Below are 23,941 nucleotides of genomic sequence, written 5' to 3'. Positions count from 1 at the left end.
AGCACGTTAACAGAGAATTGAGAGGAAATGGGAGAGGGTTTCTTCACGCCAATGATCCCACCCACAACTCAGAGATGAATTTCTAATGAACTCCTGCTGCTTTGCAGAAACTATGTCCTAGAAAACGGCACAGGTTTGTTAATTCAGTATAAAAAAACAACATAATCATAATTAAAATTTGCTACTTTTTTTCCTCAACTCCTGATATGTGGGTGGGTTCCAAAAGCTAATACTTGTTTTCGCCATTACGTTATCCATTTGTTTACAGCTCACAGAAATATAATGCTTGTTCGAATGGTGTAGTGCAGTGTAGTGAATGGAACAATCAATAACTGTTGAACGTACACAGTGAATTAGGAGCGTTGTGATTGCGCCTGTCCATCCTTCCTATATGTCCTACAACAAGAAAAAAAGACCACGACAACATGGATTAATATGCCTGATGTGACATAACTTCGAAAACAGACCATCCATTGATTTTATGCCTTGTGCCCTACAGTGCGGAAAATACAGTAATTCTAAGCGTGCAGCTTGAATTTTAGATTTCCGTTGCCACTACAATCTGATAGAGCTGCTTAACTGAGACCTTATGGATACTTTCACTAGACAAAAATGTAGTTCTATAGCTTGATTATCAAATTACAGTCAATCATTAAACCCAATTTAAGTTTGCAAGCACTCCTGTGACATGTTTTTAACCGATTTTGTCGAAAAAGCTATTAGTAAACTATACTTAATAGTATACATTTTAGTATAGCTTTTAAGTAGTTTTACATGTCCACATGTTTTTAAGTTAATTTTTATGACTGATTGGTTTTGGGGATGTGTATGTATTGGATTTTTACATATTTTTAAGTATTTTTTATTATGATTGCTAGTTTTAACTACTCTTCTTTTTCAATATTATTTATTTTATTATGTAAAGGTGCCATTTAGCAGGAGAAGTGCCATGTAGATAAAGTTGAATTTGAATTTAAACTTGCTGGTCGATAGCAAGTGTTTTCATTTTGAAAGATTAATCTAAAACTAATATAACAGTAATTCTTTTTTGATCCAACCTTCTTTTTATCTATGATGTGAAAGGTTAAAACCCTCTTTTTTCCTGTTTTATTACGTGCATTAACATGAATGTTTTTTGTCTGTGGCTGAGCTTTTCCCTCTTTTGAAGATGTGCTTTTGCAATATCCCTTTCATAACTGCAAATGAGTGACTTTAATAAACGGGGATGCTTGTGGGGTGGTGGGGGGAGCTTTTAAGGATCTCAAAGCCTGGAATGTGTCAGACAAGTTTAGCATACAAAACCTCTCTTTGCATATTTTTCATCTCATGTGTTTGTGAACTTACAGAAGTACACATGCTGGCAGGTACAGGTGCATACCAAAGTATGTGCCAGATAGTGGTGTAGTCCCACTGAAGTGTGTGCTGCACAGGCTCCCTGATACACCATTCATGGAAGAGATAGCTGAAGACTTCAAAGTAGCTGGAAGTGGCTTAGAGCCACTCAAAGTATTTATGCCTGCAGATTCAGGTTTACCTGACAAGCTCCTTAAAACATTTAATCCCGTTAATTCACAATGTAAGTCTGTTTGCTGCTCAGTTCACATCCACAACTACCAGTTCAACCCCTGCTAAGTTCATCTGAGACGGGCTACGTTGGAAAGGTTTTCCAGGGAAAGGCTTGGGGGTCTTCACAATACTTTTCTGGAAATGGGTTACGTGCCACAGTCTTTTGAATATGCAGTTGTTAAACCTCTTCTAAAAAAGCCCAAGTTTGGATCCTAGGAACTTGCCCAACTATAGACCAATATCAAACCTCCCCTTTATTTCTAAAACCCTAGAAAGAGTTGTAGTTAGACAGCTTTACTGCCACCTACAGGACAACAGCCACTTTGAAGACTTTCAGTCGGGGTTTAGACCTCACCACAGCACGGAAACTGCACTAGTTAGAGTCTCTAATGAATTGTTATTGGCCTCAGAAAAGGGACTACTATCTATTCTGGTCCTGTTGGACCTCAGTGCAGCCTTTGACACTATCGACCACAGTATTTTACTCCAAAGATTAGAGCAGGGGTCGGGAACCTATGGCTCGCGAGCCATATATGGCTCTTTTGATGGTCACATGTGGCTCGCAGACAATTCTTTAATTATACTTTTTTTTTCATTAGACCAGTCCTTCCCGGGCGCGATGCGATGCCAGAGGCGCGGAGTAATATCGGTGCTTGGAGAGAAAAATCAGCGCCAGCATGATCAGTTTACTATTATCTATTATTTCACAGAGTTTGTACCAACTGGAAACCTGTGAATTGTCGTGCCTAAAACTGCGCGCTCCCGTCTCTGAGAAAGAGCGCGCAGTTGCGGAGACGGGATGTGTGAGGAAGAAAGCAGAGGGTGGGGGTGGGGGTGGGGGGACAGGCAACAGGTGAATCGCGCAGGGATTGTAATAATGTAAAACCCGCTGCCCGTCACTCACTGCAGCGTGTGAGTGTGTGTTTGACTCCAGGTCTGCATGTGAGCAGTCTGTCTCACATCTACAGAACATTCAGACCTATGATCACGTTTAAAGTCTCAACGCCTGCATGAAGCAGAAACTCACCACGTATCAACCAGACCAGACCATCAGCAAAACTACTACGAGAAATACTCATCATTTATCAGCAACAGCATAAGTATGTTATTCATTGTACTTTAAAAATGTTGAAATTACATCAAATGCACACATTCACTTGTATATTTAGTTTTAAACATATTGTCGCGGACTGAGTTTAACTTGGCTGTTGGGCCGCGTTAAAAGTGGGAGCAAGGGTATATAAAGCTGGGAGAAGCGCTCTCTCTCGTCTCGGCAGGAGAGATTCAGGAGTTGCTGAATTAATTGTTCGGCGTTTGTTGTGGTCTGCAGTAACCAGAATAAAGAACCTTAAAAGAGGTTAAGTCTCCATGCCTCAGTGTGGGAAAGGGACACTACATAAATGTATGGCTCTTTCGAAATTACATTTAAAAATATGTGGCGTTTATGGCTCTCTTGGCCAGAAAGGTTCCCGACCCCTGGATTAGAGCATGACATAGGGATCAGAGGTTCTGCCCTCCAGTGGTTTAAATCCTATTTATCCGATATCAGTTCGTTAATGTAAACGGACAGTCCTCTCAGTGCACTCGAGTTAACTATGGAGTCCCACAGGGCTCAGTCTTAGGACCCATCCTGTTTACGCTTTACATGCTACCCCTAGGAAACATAATCAGGAAAAACAGCATTTATTTTCATTGTTATGCCGATGATACGCAGTTGTATTTATCCATGAAACCTGACCAAAATGACAATATAGAGAACCTGAATGCCTGCATCAGAGACATCAAGACCTGGATGACAATTCATAACCTCCTCTTGAACCCAGAAAAAAACAGAGGTCATTATACTAGGTCCTAGAAACCTCAGAGATGGTCTGTCTGCTCAGATAGTCTCCCTGAATGGCATGAGTATAGCCCCCAATTCCACAGTTAGAAACCTTGGGGGTTTATTTGACCAGGACTTATCATTTAAGGCTCACATATCTCAGGCATGCAGAACTGCCTTTTTTTCACCTGCGCAATGTTGTTAAGATCAGAAATATACTTTCTAAGAGTGATGCTGAAAAATTCATCCATGCATTTGTTACGTCAAAGCTGGAAAACTGTAACTCCTTGTTAGCAGCTTGTCCTAAGAATTCCTTAAGAAGTCTCCAGCTTGTTCAGAACGCAGCAGCTAGATTGTTAGCAGAAACTAGCAGAAAAGATCACATCACTCCTGTGTTAGTTTCACTTCACTATCTCCTATTGATTCTAGAATCAAGTTTAAAATCCTCCTGATTACCTATAAGGCCTTACTTGGTATGGCCCGTCCTATATCAAAGACCTCATGGTCCCTTACCACCCAAACAGAACTCTTCACTCGCAAAATGTAGGACTGCTTGTGGTTCCTAGAATTTGTAAAAGTACAGTTGGAGGTAGAGCGTTTAGCCACCAAGCCCCTGTTTCATGGAATAAGCTCCCAGCTCATGTAAGAGAAGCTGACACAGTTTCTCCATTCAAAGTTAGACTGAAAACATTCCTCTTTGGACAGGCATATTGTCAGACCAGCTAGTATGCAGAGATTATTTAACTTAATGTTAATGTGTTAAATTAAAATTAATAACAATAACTATTTGTTTTTAGTAGGCTGCAAGAAGTTGAAGCTGGGGTAACCATTGTGCACGTTCTCATCTACTTCTACCCTCCCTCTCTTCTCTATTCTTGATCATTATTTATCATTTAGTTCTCCATGCCTCTGTTTAGTGCAGTGCGATTCATGTACTCTCCTTCGTTCCCTCTCCCCTCCTGGGAAGTGGGAGTGCTTCCAGATTGCAGTTGGCTCATCCGTGCTCCTGTACCTGACCAAGAACCTCGTTTCTGGCTCACCTCTGCTACTGCTTCTACACCTGGCTGTGGATCCTGTCTCCGGCTCCGCTCACGCCCCCGACTGTCCCCCCAACTCCGGCTGGATGAAGCTTGTCTGCTGGACTTTAAATATGTAATTGTAGAATTAGATATATTAGTTCTTCTCAATGAGTTCTGGTAAATCGCCTGTCCGTCCTGGGGGAGGATTCTTCCTTCATGTGTACACCCCTGAGGTTTCTTCGTTTTTTCTGGAATCCGTTTTTTTTGTTAGGAGTTTTTCCTTTCCGCAAAGGAGGGTCAATTTAGTATTTGCCTTTTGAATTCTATGTATTCATGTTCCTTTTGATTTTATGTTTTACTTTTTCAATTACTGATATGAAGCCCATCGAGATGACTGTAGTTGTGAATTTGGGCTATATAAATAAAATTGAATTGAATTAAATTGACACGGTCACATGAGTCACTGCCATCCTGGTGGGCCCTGGCACTGTCTTTATTATGTTTTCTGCAGACAGGTTTGTCTGACGCATATTTGGTGATGAAGACCAATGTATTTCACCATTCTTTGACAGGAATGTCTTGCTTGGAGGAAAAGGAATAACAATTCCCTCATCTGGTTCAAAATCAGAATCATTAGAATCAGAATTTAGCTCAAGATAGTCTTCTTCTGATCATGATCAGTGATGACTTCCAGAGCCTCCTGGACTGTCATCTTTCTGCTTCTGCTGCTCATTTTGTAAAGGTCTGCCTGTGTAATGTTGGAAGGACTCCCATGCAGATAATCTTTTATATATTTTGCCCCTTCCCTGTTGAGTGTCCACTGAATGTGGGTCGGGTTTTCTCGCGAGAACATAAATGGTTCCTGTCAAAAATCATAACACCTATGCACCTGTGTGTTTGTGTCTATGTGTGTTATTGGGGTGAAATATGTCTCACAGCTGCAAATAAAGGAATATTAATAATAACAAGACATCCTTGTACCTTCAGTTTGACTGCTGGGTCAAATTGACCCGAACAGTATCTATGTGATATAAACATGCAGGGGGTGGTTGGATATTTGTGAGATGAGCCACAAATAATACATTTTGATTACGCTGATTAAGGCAAGCAGAAGAAGTTTCATGCTGAAAAAATATTTTTAACAATTTTTCCTAGATGTTCAAACTTTAAAACGGGTCAATTTGAACCATAACATAATAGGAGGGTTAAACTTTGATAAAGTAAAGCTATAAGTTATGTCACAAGTGATGATTAAACAAATGCATTCACTCTATTTATCCATACGCACCAAAACAGTTGTTGATCTGCTGCAATGCCAACAACGCTATGCTGCATACCTAAAACATTAAGGTGCAATAGAAAATCAGGCCTCTTGGCAGATACTCAGAATCCAATGAGGGGCCAAAAAAATGGGATTGGGATATCCCCAATAATATCTTTAAAAATTATTTGTGGGCCCTACCTCTGAAATATGTTTATTTTTTTTTCCGTATTTGCTTAAGAAATTATCTATTTTCCTATTAAAATAAATGTTTTTTTATAATGTAAATAAATATTACTGAGTGTCAATGCATACAATGTTTTTGAGTAAGCACCCCCCCAAATTGCTGCGCAGTCCTCCCCTCTGAGAGTAGCTCCTAACTGTATCCCAGCTGCCCCTGCTATGAATTATGACACTGTGTGATTCATTGAGCAGTTCTGATGAGGTTATGAGCGAGCCAAGGACAAAGTTATCTGTCCTTTGCTCTACAGAAACTATGAGTTTATTACCCTTCAAAGCAATAGACCTCTAAAAAAAATCCATAATGCTTTGTTCAAATACCGCAAATAGCAACTGCGTGCAGCATTTGTATTGGTTAGCAGGAAACTAGATGTTTTTTCAAGGATTGGAAAAGTAGCAATAAGCTGAAAAAAATGCTAAGCTTTGACTCATGCCCTTAACAGTATATTGTGTAATACAAAAGCTTGTTCAACTGAAGACCATATTTTTTCCAAGTTGCTTCGCAACAGTAAGTGGAAAAAGACGAAAGAGACAGTTGACGATAAGAGTAAAAAGTATAGCCACAAAAAAGGACCCTGGAAAGCTTTTTTTTTTTTTTTTTTTTGTAATGATGTGGGGTCCAAAACCCAACATCTAGTGGAGGAATCCTTGTAAAAACTTTGCTGGGTAGCCCTAAAAGTTATTTAAAGGTTTAAAACTCAAGATTAACATTACATTTGCATTTGAATCAGGTTCAGGTAATCGGACATAATCAGGCGTTTAATTTTATTTACATTAGTTTGTGTAGCAGGCTAACTTAACATAGGTACCTGGTCTTTGTCATAATAATAATAATAATCCATTTTATTTAAAGCGCCTTTCAAGAAACCCAAGGACACTTTACAAAACAGAGGTTAAAAATAGACATTAAAAGCACAATAAAAATAGTAGAAAAAATAAAAAGTGAATCAGGATGGGAAGGCAGAAATGAACAGATGGGTTTTGAGTTTAGACCTGAAAGTAGGCAGAGAGTCTATGTTACGGAGGTCAGGAGGGAGGGAATTCCAGAGTTTGGGAGCAGAGCAGCTGAAGGCTCTGCTTCCCATTGTGACGAGTCGGGCGGGAGGGACAGAGAGCTGAACAGAGGAGGAGGATCGAAGATAACGAGAGGGGGTTTTGAGATGAAGGAGGTCGGAGAGATAAGGAGGAGCCAGGTTATGGAGGGCCTTAAAGGTGAACAGGAGGAGTTTGAATTGGATCCTGGAGGTTATGGGGAGCCAGTGCAGCTGGTGGAGAATTGGAGTGATGTGACTGAAGGAGGGGGTTCTGGAGATGATGCGGGCAGCTGAGTTCTGGACCAGTTGAAGCTTATTGAGGGTTTTTTTGTGGGAGACCAAAGAGGAGAGAATTACAATAATCTAAACGGGAAGTGACCAGACTGTGAACCAGGATAGAAGCAGAGGGGACAGTGAGGGAGGGGCGTAGACGATTAATGTTGCGTAGATGGAAATGGGCTGACCGAGTAATGTTATTGATGTGGGACTGAAAAGATAAGGTGCTATCTAGGATGACACCCAGACTCTTTACCTGAGGGGAGGGGGAGACAGAGGATGAATCAATGGAAAGAGTTAGACTTGTGGCTTTGGAGAGGGTGGATTTGGAACCTACTAGAAGTAGCTCAGTTTTATCGCTATTGAGTTTGAGAAGGTTTAAGGTGAACCAGTTTTTTATTTCAGATAGACAGGAGTGGAGAGAGGAGGGTGGAAGAGAGGAGTCAGGTTTACTGGATACATAGAGCTGGGTGTCATCCGCAAAACAGTGAAAATTAACATTAAATTTACGGAAGATATTGCCAAGGGGAAGAAGATAAGTAATGAAAAGAAGAGGACCAAGGACAGAACCTTGGGGGACACCAGAAGAGACAGAGGAAGGCTGAGATTTAAATGATTTAAGATGAATGAATTGGGTGCGGTCAGCGAGGTAGGATTGAAACCAACGGAGGGGGATGGACGTGATACCAAGGGAGGAGAGCCTTTGGAGGAGGATGGAATGTGAAATGGTATCAAAGGCTGCACTCAGGTCAAGGAGGATGAGGATGGTGAGGAGGCCAGAATCAGCTGCAATGAGAAGATCATTGGTGATCTTGAGCAGAGCAGTCTCAGTGCTGTGGGAGGGGCGGAAGCCAGACTGAAAAGGTTCCAGAAGATTATTATGTTTCAGATGATCATAGAGTTGAGAGGCGACTATTTTCTCTAGAATTTTGGAAATGAAGGGAAGGTTGGAAATTGGACGGAGATTATTGAATACGTTGGGATCTGAACCGGGTTTTTTCAGGATGGGTTTAACAGCTGCCATGTCATGTTTCCTGTCCTGCCCTCTGCTGATTATCTGGATCAGGTGATTCCATGTTCTGACCGAAAACGTCATATCCAGGGAAACTGCAACGAGTAGGACAACTGGGAAAAAAAGTGGCAAGGGAGGTTTTGAAGTCCAGGGTGGAGTGGCCCTGTTGTGTATTGTACGTTGGTACAGTTCACAACAACCCAGTTTGGTACAGTATTGAATACCAGTATAAGATCTGGTGTAGGCACGGCGTAACGGCTGGAAGATCAGCTGTGTGGCTTTTTGCTGCTTTGACACTTATTCAGAGGCAGCTGGCAGCTGCAGGCTGATGCCGCAAATTCTGTGAAACAGGCAGCACTTTATCTCATCATTTTAGCGTCTCTGTGGTTTTTAGTGTCTTATCATCGATACTAAATGTGATCTACGTCCCTCTCTTCTTTCACGTTATCCGCTAATTCTGTTGTTCCCTAAACAATAGTTGTGTGTCGGTCGTGAAAGAAACAGCTCTTTTAGAGCCACTGTTTGGAGTAAAAGACAGGATTGTTCTTTAAAGAAAAAAAAACCTTTTTCGTACTGTGACCTTACACTACAATATAGTCGAGTAATGTAATTTTATATGTGCATTGATTCTATGGTGTTCTCTCACTATATTGCAGTTCACCTTTAGTCATTTTACAGTTTTCAGGCCATTTTTTATTTTCTGCAGCGCACTTTGTTCTGTGTCCTGACTGGTTGTAGACTATGAACAGTCAATCTTCTCAACGACGTATCTCCTGTACAGAGTACGCTCAACTTGCATAATTTGTTACGGGGAGAGGAAGAGGGAGTACCCAGACGCAGAGAGGAGAGGAGGCAGGAGGTTGCAGGGGAACGGGGCTTTAATAATAACAAATGACTACAAACCAAAATCCACTGCTTAGCAGGCTAGAAACTCGAAACTTGAAAATACACAACGCTCGAAACCAGGGAACAGCACAATATGGACCAGCACAGGAGGAAGGGAAAGACAAGACTTAAATACATACAAGGGAACAAGACACAGGTGGAAACACTCAGGACTGATGGGGAAAGGTTAAACTTGAGACAACAACAAAACAGGAAATGCTACAAAATAAAACAGGAAGTAACTCAAACAGGCCCGAACATAAAACAACTAGAACATAAAGGCAAAGAACCTAAAACCGTGACATAATTTCCATAAACTCTCCCATCAGGGGCAGATCGTTGGTTTTATTCTATAATCTTGGACGTTGGAGCAAATTTGTCTGTATTCTGCAGGGGAGTGTTGGGCTATATTGAACCTTGACAGCAGACACTGCCTGAGCCCTGCAGAAAGACAAAAGGACTGTGCGAAAAGCTCATTTGTAAAAAATTAGGAGGTGAGTGAGGTGATTGATGTTCAATAATGAGCCATTCCCAGCCCGTCTTGAGCTATATTGGTATTCTCCCCAAGATACATGGCCAGCAATCTGTATTTTCATAACCGCTAGTCCAAGACTGCCAAGCAGCTCTACCATCTTCAATGGCTCCTGTCTTTAGACTTATTACAATGGGTAAATCTAGATTTTAATGTATAAGGTAGTCATGTACAGAAATTACTGTAGTAACAAGCCTCTATGGACTTACCATAACTTTCTGCTTTTTAGGGCACACCGGATTATAAGGTCCATCGTCAATGAATGGTCTATTTTCAGACCTATGTTATAAATGAGGTTCATTGAGTAATACAAAAGTGTCAGAGATAAGTCCGTCACTCAGGCTAAATTAACTGGGTGTATTGTAATTCTAGAACTTGTTTGTAACATGTTAAAAACGCTACAATTATGCTAACAAAGACATTAGGCTACTGTGACTACACGAACTCCCACCCTTGTTAGCAACATAAAAAACACAGTCCGACATTACTATATGTTTGCCGTGTCTCCGTATTTTTTTGTTTGGAACTTGTAGCAAAAACAGACTGACATATAGACAGAGTGCCATGTAATTCTCATAAATACTGCAAAATGATTAAACACAACCAGAATTAGTTCATATATAAGGCACTCCGGATTATAGTCATTTTTTTGAAAAAGAATAAAGTTTTTAAGTAGGGGTGTAGGAAAAAAATCGATTTGGCGATATATCGCAATATTTCATTTGGTAATATTTGTATCAAGTTAAAATGCTGTCAAGACAATATTTATTTATTTTTTGAGCGTTCTTCAGCGCCTGACTCTTGTTTTCGACTTAAACCCCCGACCGCCAGTTGGCAGCACCTCACACTGAGCCTCTTTGAGCAGCTCTACACCACACAGAACAAACAACAAGATCTCAGCATGAAGCAGCTTGTTTTGTTGTTATCAGACATGAACTACTTATTTTTTACCTGGGATGGTCACTGATTCAAAACTAGGTGCCATGTTGCTGCCAGCAACATATAAAAATGCGGATTGTGGTGCTTTGTAACGGCACAGATAAGAATGCGTGAAGCAGTGTAGCTGCACAGTGGCTAATGCACGGAGCATCAGCAAAGCGGGCCAAAGTTCTGCAGAACCTCACACGAAAAGATTCTGTAGACCTGATAGATCAGAGTGATGTACAGTATACAACGCTCAGGAACAGGTCAACATTGTGGCGATGAGCAGTAAAAAACAGAGCTCCAGTCTAGACTCTTGAAAACAAAGCATCTCAGCCACATTAAAGCGCTTTCCTTCACCCTGTCGTGCTGTTTCATCACACTTTAATGATTCTGGAAGACATTTGTGCTTTTTTATGTTTTTATTTTCAAAGTACTGGAGAAGCTACATTTAGAAACGTTTGAAATGAACAGTACTTTATTTCCTCAATCGTACTTTTAGAACCTTTGTTGTGGTTCTGTTGAGTATGCCTCCTCCTTGGAGCCCAACACCTGCTGCTCATCTCTACAATCAGCACCTCCACACCTGCAGGCCATCACAGACTCTATTTATTCCTGAGGAGGATCTCCAGCCAGCGCCAGATTATTGTTCACCCTGTGGTAACAAGTCCTTGGCTTTGAACAATCATTCACACTCAAGAGCAACTAAAATAACTTTTGCATCTCTTTCCAGTCTGCCTGCCTGCCTGCCTTCCAGTCTGCCTGCCTGCCTGCCTTCCAGTCTGCCTGCCTGCCTGCCTTCCAGTCTGCCTGCCTGCCTGCCTTCCAGTCTGCCTGCCTGCCTGCCTTCCAGTCTGCCTGCCTGCCTGCCTTCCAGTCTGCCTGCCTGCCTGCCTTCCAGTCTGCCTGCCTGCCTGCCTTCCAGTCTGCCTGCCTGCCTGCCTTCCAGTCTGCCTGCCTGCCTGCCTTCCAGTCTGCCTGCCTGCCTGCCTTCCAGTCTGCCTGCCTGCCTGCCTTCCAGTCTGCCTGCCTGCCTGCCTTCCAGTCTGCCTGCCTGCCTGCCTTCCAGTCTGCCTGCCTGCCTGCCTTCCAGTCTGCCTGCCTGCCTGCCTTCCAGTCTGCCTGCCTGCCTGCCTTCCAGTCTGCCTGCCTGCCTGCCTTCCAGTCTGCCTGCCTGCCTGCCTTCCAGTCTGCCTGCCTGCCTGCCTTCCAGTCTGCCTGCCTGCCTGCCTTCCAGTCTGCCTGCCTGCCTGCCTTCCAGTCTGCCTGCCTGCCTGCCTTCCAGTCTGCCTGCCTGCCTGCCTTCCAGTCTGCCTGCCTGCCTGCCTTCCAGTCTGCCTGCCTGCCTGCCTTCCAGTCTGCCTGCCTGCCTTCCAGTCTGCCTGCCTGCCTTCCAGTCTGCCTGCCTGCCTTCCAGTCTGCCTGCCTGCCTTCCAGTCTGCCTGCCTGCCTTCCAGTCTGCCTGCCTGCCTTCCAGTCTGCCTGCCTGCCTTCCAGTCTGCCTGCCTGCCTTCCAGTCTGCCTGCCTGCCTTCCAGTCTGCCTGCCTGCCTTCCAGTCTGCCTGCCTGCCTTCCAGTCTGCCTGCCTGCCTTCCAGTCTGCCTGCCTGCCTTCCAGTCTGCCTGCCTGCCTTCCAGTCTGCCTGCCTGCCTTCCAGTCTGCCTGCCTGCCTTCCAGTCTGCCTGCCTGCCTTCCAGTCTGCCTGCCTGCCTTCCAGTCTGCCTGCCTGCCTTCCAGTCTGCCTGCCTGCCTGCCTTCCAGTCTGCCTGCCTGCCTGCCTTCCAGTCTGCCTGCCTGCCTGCCTTCCAGTCTGCCTGCCTGCCTGCCTTCCAGTCTGCCTGCCTGCCTGCCTTCCAGTCTGCCTGCCTGCCTGCCTTCCAGTCTGCCTGCCTGCCTGCCTTCCAGTCTGCCTGCCTGCCTGCCTTCCAGTCTGCCTGCCTGCCTGCCTTCCAGTCTGCCTGCCTGCCTGCCTTCCAGTCTGCCTGCCTGCCTTCCAGTCTGCCTGCCTGCCTTCCAGTCTGCCTGCCTGCCTTCCAGTCTGCCTGCCTGCCTTCCAGTCTGCCTGCCTGCCTTCCAGTCTGCCTGCCTGCCTGCCTTCCAGTCTGCCTGCCTGCCTGCCTTCCAGTCTGCCTGCCTGCCTGCCTTCCAGTCTGCCTGCCTGCCTTCCAGTCTGCCTGCCTGCCTTCCAGTCTGCCTGCCTGCCTGCCTTCCAGTCTGCCTGCCTGCCTGCCTTCCAGTCTGCCTGCCTGCCTGCCTTCCAGTCTGCCTGCCTGCCTGCCTTCCAGTCTGCCTGCCTGCCAGTCTGCCTGCCTAGTCAAATTAAATAACCTAACTTCTATCAGTTTGTGTCTGCACTTGGATTCAGTTATCCACTCCCCTCTCCCAACAACCTTATTGGTTAAGGCACTTTCATTCCATTTTTTTTTTCTTATACTAAAAAATATTTTGTGGAAATCAGACTATGGGGGACCATTCTGTGTGGAGTTTGCATGTTCTCCCCGTGCATGCGTAGGTCTTCTCCGGGGTTTTCCTCCCACAGTCCATAAACAGGCTTCATAAGTCAATTGCTCATTCTAATTTGTGTGGCCCTGGCGACCTGTCCAGAAAGTCGCTTGCCTTCGCAAACAAGTGGCCCAGTGACTACGAAAGACAAAACAGGTTTAGAAGATGAATGAAGGTGACATGTATTGTATGGTGGGATGCATATTGGGATACTTATTGTATTGCCAGACTCTTACACACAAGATACACACCCTTTTCTGTGCAGAAAGACAGTACACAAGGAAAATGAAGACATTTTCAGATGGTTTTTCTAACAAGCCACGTTATCTTTTTTGAGTTTTCTGGAAAAAAATAAATATAAAACGAGCTATAATTTCAGTACAAGCCTGACTAGTTAGCAAAGCTTTGTTTTCTGTTGCACTAAATCCTCAGTATATTTTAAAATGTTTTTTTCGTGAACATATCCATGTTTAGAACAATGTGCTCCAACCTTTTGAACGTGTTCCTCTTCTTCCTCATTGTCATTCTCTTCGCACTTACATACACACAAAAACCCATATGTGTATTGAGCTCTCTTCTTGACACATTTAGCCTCAGGACACACACTGTCCTCCATTGTCTGCTTATGAACTCATCCGTTTCCTGCAGACAGGCTGGAGATGAGGACATTTATATTGTGTTGCGGTGTGGCCAGATATCCAATATAATTAATCTGCTATCTAATATTCCCCCGGTCTTCCCACAGCCTGTTGTCAACTTCTGTAGCTATGTTATAATGAATCTTACAACTGCCAGTTGCTAAGTTTTATTACCTGCCTCATTTTTAACTGTTGAGTTTTATTCAGAACACTTTGACCCTAATATGTCAGATATTACTGGGTGTAAATTACGTTTCACATTTGTAACAGAATGGTCTAAAATTGTCAGAATTTCATTTAGGTCATTATTCAGGAGGAAATCGGGCAGTGTGTGTATAAGTTTGGAGGGGGCACTGGAAGGGGTTGATGATTTGATGATTTTTATTTTTTTTTTATTTGTTTATTTTCAATGAGACTTCCATAGAAACCTTCATTTTTCACTCTTGTGGAAACAGGGATCAATATTGTATCAGGCAGCAGATGGGTGACTGTCCCTCCCATCCTGCATCTGTTCATCATTTCTCCATCCAGAGTATTAGAAAACAAAGACAGATAAATACTGGATGACAGTGGAGAGAAAATGAGACAGGTCAAGAATGGGGCAGATTTGAAGGCATGAGATCTGGAGTAGAGAGAAAAAGTTTCTTTTCTCTTGGGTAAATTGAAATTTTTACTCACAGTCATTGTGCGGGGTGGCAATTGGCAATATGTGTGTTTTTATGTCAGCTTCCTGTGGTTTTTAAATCATGATTATGCTTCCTTTTAGACAAAATAAAAACAAAAAAAGCATGGTTTTCTATAGGGCATATTTTCTGCAGAACGGCAGGAATTTATTAGAAATTCACCTCTGAGTTTTTGGCAGGACCTTTGGTGTGGAGCAACCCCGTCCCCTTTACCGTCACCCATAACTGAGCAGTCTGTTTACACTCTCTCCCGCTAGCTTAGAGCCCCTCACACCCCCAACTTAACATTATGTGCAACAGATTCCATCATGAGAAAAAGGACTCAAGAAAAAAGTTGATATCTGTGAGGTCAGTTATTGGTCCATTTTGGTTGTAGTTATAAAATAGTGCTCTAGCATTTTTGAAAAATCCAACTAAAACTACAGTCTTTCTCGAAATGATAATCATTTGTGTGGGATATGTGTAGCTTTTATTCATACACTTTTGAGAGCATTCAACAGAAAAGCAAGGTAATTTAGTTTTCATCTAGTGCAAAGTGTTTTATTTACTGACTTTTTCATCAGACCAGAGTGAATAGCATACAATCATTGTTTGGTATGCAGTAGGTTTTGTATACACTTCTGATCCGTCTACTCGTGTTTCTGTAATTGTCACATTCCAGCTTGGTCACGGAGCATAAAAAAACTAAACTTAAAGGTTTAGCTCAATCTTGAAATAAGGTTGCTTCAGGTCAAGGAAGAGTAGTAGTTTCTGCACAGTTGTGTTGGGATGCTTGAACGCTTCTATTGAGTTCTTAGCTGTGACCGTGTCAATAAAACTGACCTCATATTCAAATCTACATCTCTCTAGAGAAGTTAATGGTTGATTCAAAGGTAACTAGAACATATAATTCAAAATAACGCTAAAGCTCAAGACCGCCTCAACAAACTGACAGCTGTGATGTTTCTATTGATGTACCGTGTTTTCATTAAACAAAGCTCACTACTTCAAAGTAATACATTTGGCTTGATATTTGAATATTTTATTTTGGACACATGCTATAAAGGTAGAATAGCACAAGAATTGCTTTGACTAATATGGCAGCAAACTGCATTGAACTCTTCTACTTTTTGTGTAAAAAAAAATAATAATAATAAGAAAAAAGCCACAATGTTCACATGCCATATATCAGTGTTTTTCAACCAGTGTGCCGCGGCACACTAGTGTGTCTGGTGCACTGTGGGAAATTACCCATTCACTGATCTACTTTATCATCTCCAGGATATCAGTTCTTTGTTCATCCAAACAGGCCCTGGTAAAACACTGAGTCGTTAGGAATATGAAAGATCGTTAAAGACTTTTTTCTTTGTGTTTATTTGATTCTATTAAAGACATTTTGATAAAAATGACACTACCGCAATTTAGCTGCAACTTTAGTTTTTTTTTCGGAAAAGTCCCCCCCTTTAACTGTCTCCACCAATAAGTCTTCACTTCCTTGTCAAGATTTAGCTCGTAAAGTTTCTCAGTTCCAACAAAAATAAAAGCTATAGCTCGTCTTTAGCAGTGTAGCCTTCCACAGAATCTGCTGTCGGACCATGGAACAAGTGAAAAAAACAATGAAGTTCAGAGAAGCGATCTCTGGCCGTTTTCGCACAACATCTCCCATGATGCATTGGGTTAAAGTGACAGCGTCTCAGTGTACAAGAGTCTTCCCTGTTAAACGTATTGAAACCACAACAAACACATATCGAACAGTTTTTAAATCTTCTTGATGAAATCAGAGGTTAGCAGTTTAGTTCTCCTTCAAACATCCCAGAGTTTGGTTTTTAGCCACATTAAGAACCAAACTCATCCAGACGTTATTAGAAACACTTTTCTAATAACGTCTGGATTATTTTATATGTGCAATTTAAGAAGAAGTAATGACAACATTTAAGAAACAGGATTGAGGTGAAAAAGCCAACATACACAATAAAACGAAATTGAAACAATTTATTCATCTAAAAAGAAATAAAACTTTTTTGTGAAAGTTTTCAAAGACTTCATTTTTGATTAAGACAATAGAAAAACTAATACAATTTCAACATGTTTACTTCTTGTGTAGCTACAGAAAAAAATAAATATAATGTTAGTCTTTTTTGTGTAAATTTTATCAAACATATCGAGATCATATAATTGTGCAAAACAGTTACAGTTGCCTTTGCACTAACATTGAAATAAATACAAAAAATAAATAAATCACAATTTAGAAAGAACATATTTGTTTTTTTGTGAGGTTACATGAAGTTGCATGTTAATAAACTGAAGGATAAAACAACAACCAAGGTAAAATTTCAAATAATTTATTTTAAAATTATTACTGAAAAGTAACTTAACTTTTATTACATCTTTTAGAAAAAAACAGCTGTAACTTGCAGCTTTTTCTGCCACAATTATCACCAAAAATGCATGTGAGATCGCAGAGGGTCTGTACATCAATTTAGAGTATGAGTTTCTCCTTTTTTAAATATTTGGATGCTGGTGTGCCGCGGGATTTCTGTCAATGATAAAGTGTGCCTTGGCTCAAAAAAGGTTAAAAAAACACTGCCAAAGACATTTGATTTATGTGCTATGAACTCTTTATTTTTGTTAGTGGCAATGGAGAATATGAGTCACAGCCGGAGAATTCCGCCTGTTCCGAGCTTAGAGGTTTACCTTCGATATTGATGATTGTGATAGGGGTAGGCGGCTCAAGCTGAGTATCAATGGCATTAATAGTATCGAACTACGATGGGCATCATCCCTCTTATACCATGGTCACTGATGAACGAAATAAATACTACATCAATTATTAGCACTTTAATCGTGTTATTTGTTATGTGGGTTTAAATCATTTCTCACAAGGAGCGGACAAATTCATACGCAGTGCAACACGTTGTCATGGTAACGGCTACTGAGCCAGCATGGACCTCGCTCTACTGCTGCAGAGGAAAGTGATCTGTATGGTAGACATCATGTACAAGGGTACAAAGCATCATTTTAGAGGGAAAGTTCACCTCTCACTGCCTGTTTTTGTCCAGATGATGAAGCAAAAGTTGGTTTCTAATAAACAAAGTAGTTTCCTAAATCACTTTTTTTGCAAGACGTGTCCACCATTCACCCTGATTGTTAAAATTTATATTAACAATTGATTTATTTCATGATGACATGTCCATCGTAGGGACACTTGAAGGACAACAATCTTTTTTACTGACTTGCTGTTGTGATCATCTGGAGCAGGGGTGTCAAACTCAAATTCACAGCGGGCCAGAATTAAGCAGTGAAGTAAAGTCACGGGCCAAACTCAATATTTATTGAAAAATTAACTGCAACTGATACATAATATTTATCCATTTCATATGGAAACAAACTTTAGTTTTGCTTAAACGCACAATCTGGAACTACCGAAGCTTGATATTACATTAGACACATTTGTGGTAATGATTTCTTATTTAAATAAATAAATAAAGTATGTCTCTCCCCGAATCATTTTATGTTCCCTTTTAAAATAAATCTTTTTCAAAGCCAACAACAAAAGAACCAAAAATAATCTATTTCAATAGAATTTCAACTATTAACAGACCACACCTTGCAGTAGAAAAGTGAAGAAACAGATACAGTATATTCAAGCTCCGTTTGCTACACTCTGATTTACTCTGCACATTGGTCTAAGCCCGACACCTGGCATCTTTTCTTTTTCATCTTTTCAAGTTCATCAATGACTGAGGTCAGGCTCTGAGCTGAGAAAAAGCCTAGTATTTTAGGAGGCCTGTCTTGAAAGCTCCTATTGTCCATCTTTCATTTGACCATTTTTGTGGAGGGTGAAATTAATTTGTCCGATGTGACTGGAGCATGATCGTCAATGACTGCCAACAGAAAAAAGGAGCGCTTACCCGTTCGACTGCGCACCAACGTACTAGCAAAGCATTGTGGGATTTGTAGTATTACCGGTACAGTACATACCACGGGCCAGCTCTGATGCACATTCATATGATCTCGCAGGTCAATTATAATTATTCTGCTGGCCAAATTTGGCCCCCGAGCCTGAGTTTGACACATGTGAACTGGAGTAACCTCTGTCCACCTATGTATGTTCCAAGTGTCTGTTATTCCTGTTGCCAACTGGCGTGTAGGTCAGCACAATAATTTGAAACATTTATGCTATGTGACCGGAACTTCTTTTTTAGATATCCATGATGCATGAAAATTGATTTCAAATGTACTTGAAAATGTTTCCTGTGTTTCCTTTTTTCAAAGGCTGATTTCCATTTTCACATAGTCATTTCAGCACAAAGCAATTCCTCTCTAAAAACTATAAACATTTTTGCTGATGATGATGATACTCAAGCCACTCCAGACATGGGAAATATAGTATGGGAGAACATTGTGCATCTTTCTAGTGCATTTAACTGCTTGCTAAAGAGGGCGATAAAATCTGTCTGACCAAAAACCTCTAATTTTTTCAGTGCAGCAATGTAAGTATCTTATAGGCTAAATGTCAATGTTCACTTGTTATAGTAAAATAAATAATACAACTCATAAATGTTAATTTTGTTTTGTGAAAATATTCCCTCTTTGAACGAGGTAACAAACCCAAATTCAAGAATGAACATAATCTGCAAAAAATTTTTTAAACCAGCCTAAATAGCCTAAAAAATATTTAATAGGGTACATTTATATTCAGTTTGGTTATTTTACAGAAGCAGAACCATTCACTAGTGTGCCATGACCCAATACATATTTTACCGAGTTCTGCAGTGAACCAGGGGGTGTTCATCTACTTTGCTTCCCAGAGGGAGTTATGTAGCACTCCAAATCTGTTTCTAAGGGTTTGCCAATGGCCCTGTCAATCACCTATGAGGGGGGCCTGAATGGGTCTATAATTCATGTTAAACTACTCTTTTGAGACAGCCCTTCATCCACAGAGGGGGTCATTCATTTACTTTCTTTCCTTCCCTGTTTTTTTCATCTGTTTCCTTCTTTCTTTAGTTTTTAAAGGTAAATTGTGCCATTCAGAGGCTGCATGCAGCTAGCTGAGAGTCTCACTGCTTTTGGCACATCAAAAATTGTGTGCTGAAAGAAATCCTGTCATTATTTTAGCTACCAAGATCAAATGCTGTGCATTGGTAAATTGTGTTGGTGTTTAGACGGCGCCTCGGAAAGATAGTCTATGGTTAATTATTAAAAAAAGATGGATTGATTTTTATTTTATGCTTTACACTCGTAACTTTGGTTTTGAATTTCTTTTGCCCTGTTAAAGATTTAAAAACTTCAACACGAGCATTTGTTTTTCGCCTTTGTTTTCGCTCACATCTCGCCCCTTTGAACCAGCGTTTGAACTTGGGATCTGTGCTTCTTGTGGTGTTGCAGCCCAGCCTGTCTGTCTTTGTGTTGACTGTGTGGGTGATGATTCATTAGCTGTGCTAACAGAACATTTTTCTTCTGTGTCTTTTTTTATTCTCCAAAAGCAAAGCAAACTGTGCAATGAAACACATGCAGATATTTTCAGGATTAATAAAAAGAAGAGAAAGGAAAGTGCATTTTTAGATGGATGTATCCATCATGTTGTAGCTGGAAACGTCTGTTCCACTATACTAAATGAGACAGAGGGGAGGAAAAAAGACAAGTGATTGGAATATGATTCTGCTGTTTATCGTGTTAATGAAGGGTTACGTCCGACTGGACCGCGGGATGAACACGCTGATACGTCTTCATTTGCCAAGCTCCTGATTTTTACACTAACAAAGGTTCACATTTGTTGGGTTCTGATACCTTTGTTTTATTTCATGCCCCATTTTTAATGTGCTTACGATATATTTTGAAGACAACTGATTGAATGATTGTATAGAATAGTACAGGAAAAGTGAATAGAATAAAAGGAATTGGCATGTCCTAAACAAGGCACCAGAATCCACTTATTTATACAGTACCGGTAGCACCATAATACTTGGTACCAGTACCAACTTGGCTCTTAGTTTCGGTACCGATCCCTGGGGGTGAAACGGGGTGTAACGCAGCAACATCGCAGGATGCAGGACAGTGCCTGAATGTCAGCCTGAGTTGGTTTTATTTCTTGTGTCTCCGTCGATCAGCAGTGTCTCTATTGTTTATATCAAACATACCCACCTCTGACATGCACACACACCAAGAACTCACTTGCATTTCACCACTCGGTAATAGTGAACTTTGTTTGAATCTAATGCTGTGTTCCCGACAAACTGACTTCACACTGACTTCAAATTTGTCTCCCTCACCTCTTTTTAGATGTATGCTAATTTTGCAGCTGGATACTTGTACAAAAGTGTGTTCAAAAGTGTGTGGGATGAGCTACAGTCCAATGTTTTCACAGGGATGAGCTTCACCATCTGCGCCTGAATGATGGATGTTTCAGCGCTACTTCCACGTCTCTGTGACCCAGTTTGAAGACTCGCTGTCCCGCATTAGTCTGACAAAAAAAGAAAAATTGAATTAAAGGAACTCTTTATTATTATCTCTTCACAAATAAGAATTATATCATAAAGGTGAGGGGGAGATTGTTCTCCTCCATGGTGGTTTTGGACTCCGTTTGTTGGTCACATCATCGACATGTCATGGGCCAAAGGTGAGTTCCTGATTGGTTGATGTGACCCAAACTCTTTGCCAAAATTTAGTTATTTTAAAAGCCAAAATTTCATCACGCATTTAAATTTCTGCTGTGCCGTGTTATCACACTGCCCAACACCCACCTCAGCCAGACCGCAAGGCCGCCCCCTGATGCTCGAAATGTGCCGCAGGACCTCGGTACATTAAGGGCTGCACACTTAGTTTACTGACCGTCAACCACTTACCACACTTTCATATCGGAGCACTGTATACACCATCATACATATTCATTGACACCTGGAAAGAGGAAGTGATGTCAAACTTGTGCAAATGATCATGTTTCCAAATTAAGCTTATTTTTGTATTTTTATTTTAAAAAACTGTTTAAAATATTTAAAACATTTGGTTTATTTTTAACCCTTTCCTGCCATATGTGACTAATTCTCAATGCACAGTCAAATCCAAGACTCCACTTCATTAAGCCTTGAACGAAAAAAAAAAAAAATGTATATATATATATATATATATATATATATATATATATATATATATATATATATATATATATATATATATATATACATTTTTTTTTTATATATATATATTTATATATATATATATCCTGTGGGACTTCCAGATCCAGACTGATAAGATGGTAATGGCGAACCAACCAGACATTGTAGTTGTGGATAAAGAACAGAGGAAAGCCGTTGTGGTGGATGTGGCAGTGCCAAGCGATGGAAACATCAGGAAGAAGGAACATGAGAAACTGGAGAAATACCAGGGACTCAGAGAAGAACTGGAGAAAGCCTGGAAAGTGAAGGTGACAGTGGTGCCTGTGGTAATTGGAGCACTCGGGGCAGTAACCCCCAAGCTGGAGGAGTGGCTACAACAGATACCTGGAAAGACCTCAGACCTCTCAGTCCAGAAAAGCGCAGTGCTAGGAACAGCTAAGATACTGCGCAGGACCCTCAAGCTCCCAGGCCTCTGGTAGAGGACCCGAGCTTGGAGGAGAAACCACCCGCGGAGGGTGAGAGGGGCGTTTTTTTTATTTTTTATATGACCCGGGCAATAAACAGCTACGCACTGCCAGTTATCAGATACCCTCCAGGAATAATAAGATGTGTACCTATATATATCTATATAGATATATATATATATCTTTATATATCTATATATATGTTTATAAAAGCTTTTATCAAGTTCCGGGCAGTGTTGGTGGTAAAAAGCTCTTGCAGAAATTTTTAATGTATTCTTTATTTTTGGGGACCAATACTATCGTTTTTTTTTTTTTTTTCTGACAGTGCCAACTTATTTTTGAGGGTCTATTTTTTCATTATAAGGAAGAATGCTGTCAAACATCAAGAAAATGTGGATTTTAGAATTTAATATAGGCTATATGCAAGACTGTACTGCTTGTGTAATTTATGGAATTAGCTGTAAAAATGAAAATGAATGCACATTTTTTTGTTTCAAACGCTCACAGACTGTAATCTTCTGGGGATTTTGTTCTCTCATGAGAATTGCATGCATAATCGAGGGAAATTATCCCAAACTAAACTTGGCGATCTCTAGTTTCTGTTATTGTCATTGGCTCACTATCAGATCTAACCTTCCATATAAGGGCAAGCACACTCATATCTTCTTTTCCTTTGCCATCATTAATAAACAGGGCATGTCTCAATAGCTGCCAACCTTTAGGCGGTGATTCCATCTTGTCAAGATACACAGTGAGGGAATGCAGTAAAGCTGCCACAGTGCCAGGTTCTGACAGCTACAGAAAAATAAAAAAATTAAAAAAGCAGTGAGGCTCTGAAAAAAGAAGAAAAAGAGAATAACAGTACCAACAACTAAAAAGAAAAACAAATACTACTTCCCAGGCAGAATGTCAAGAAAGAATGGGTGCTGAACTCACAGAAGGGGCTACTTCACCTTGTTTTCTCCTGTTGCTGTTGTTGTAGGGAGTTATTGATGCAATTGACTAGCCTGAGGACAAGGGAAAAATCTATAGTAGAAGAAGTGGAAGATTTTCTTTTTTCGTTAAAATGGAGGCATCAGTGGAGGAAGCCAAGTTACACTTTTGTGCTGTAGGTCATCTTATTGATTGGACGGTAGCAGTAATTTAATGTGACAATGCACTGTAAGGAAGAGACACGGACCTTAGATTTCCACCTCAAATCTCCAGCAGGTATGCTGGATCACCAAAGAAGAAAAGTGAACTTGTCTCAGTCCGGCTGACTGGAATCATCGCCCTGCCAGTCTGGACTTCAAGCCGACATCTCTTTTAACCATAAAGGCCAGTTTCCTTATCAAGAACGAAACAATATTTAGCACACACATCATGGGCAATGCCCTATCTGAAGTGTGGAGCTCTGCCTGAGGGCAAGCTGTGAAGCATTCACGACGTTTTCCACTCATTTAAGCCTTGGAGGTCAAAGCCATTTTCAGCCTGCACTGTTTAAACTGACTAATTATGCAGTTGCATTTAGCAAGGGAACCAGTCTGAAACCGCTGCACAGACACCTGAAAAAGACATCAAGCAAAATCTGTTAAAGCTCTTTGCAAAAAGCAGGTGAAAAATGTAGTTACGGATTGTTTGAGTTTCAAGTCTTACTTTGATCATTGTTTGATCCATTTTCAGAGTGTTCCCAGAGGTCTTTTAATTATGATAATTATGTTTTTAGCCAAAATTTAAAAACCTGTGTCGTTTTCTTCGGACGTAGTTACTGCAGAGCGGCAGAAGTTCATTAGAAACTCAGCTGTAAATTATTGGCGGGACTGTTGGTGCGGAACAACACGCCCCCATCTCCTACCCTGTTGCTGAGCTCTCATTTTATACTCCGTCCCACCAATTTACAGCCCTTCACACCCGACCAACCCAACATCATTGGTCCAACAAAAATAGCAAGCAATATCAGAGCCAAACGTAGCACGGTTTGTAGCCAGATTCCAACTCCGACAAGAAAACAAA

Source organism: Oryzias latipes, chromosome 11 (genome assembly GCF_002234675.1).
Source record: "Oryzias latipes chromosome 11, ASM223467v1".
NCBI classification, from domain to species: Eukaryota; Metazoa; Chordata; class Actinopteri; order Beloniformes; family Adrianichthyidae; genus Oryzias; species Oryzias latipes.
The sequence above is the reverse complement of the archived record's forward strand: the minus strand, read 5'-3'. Positions refer to the sequence as shown.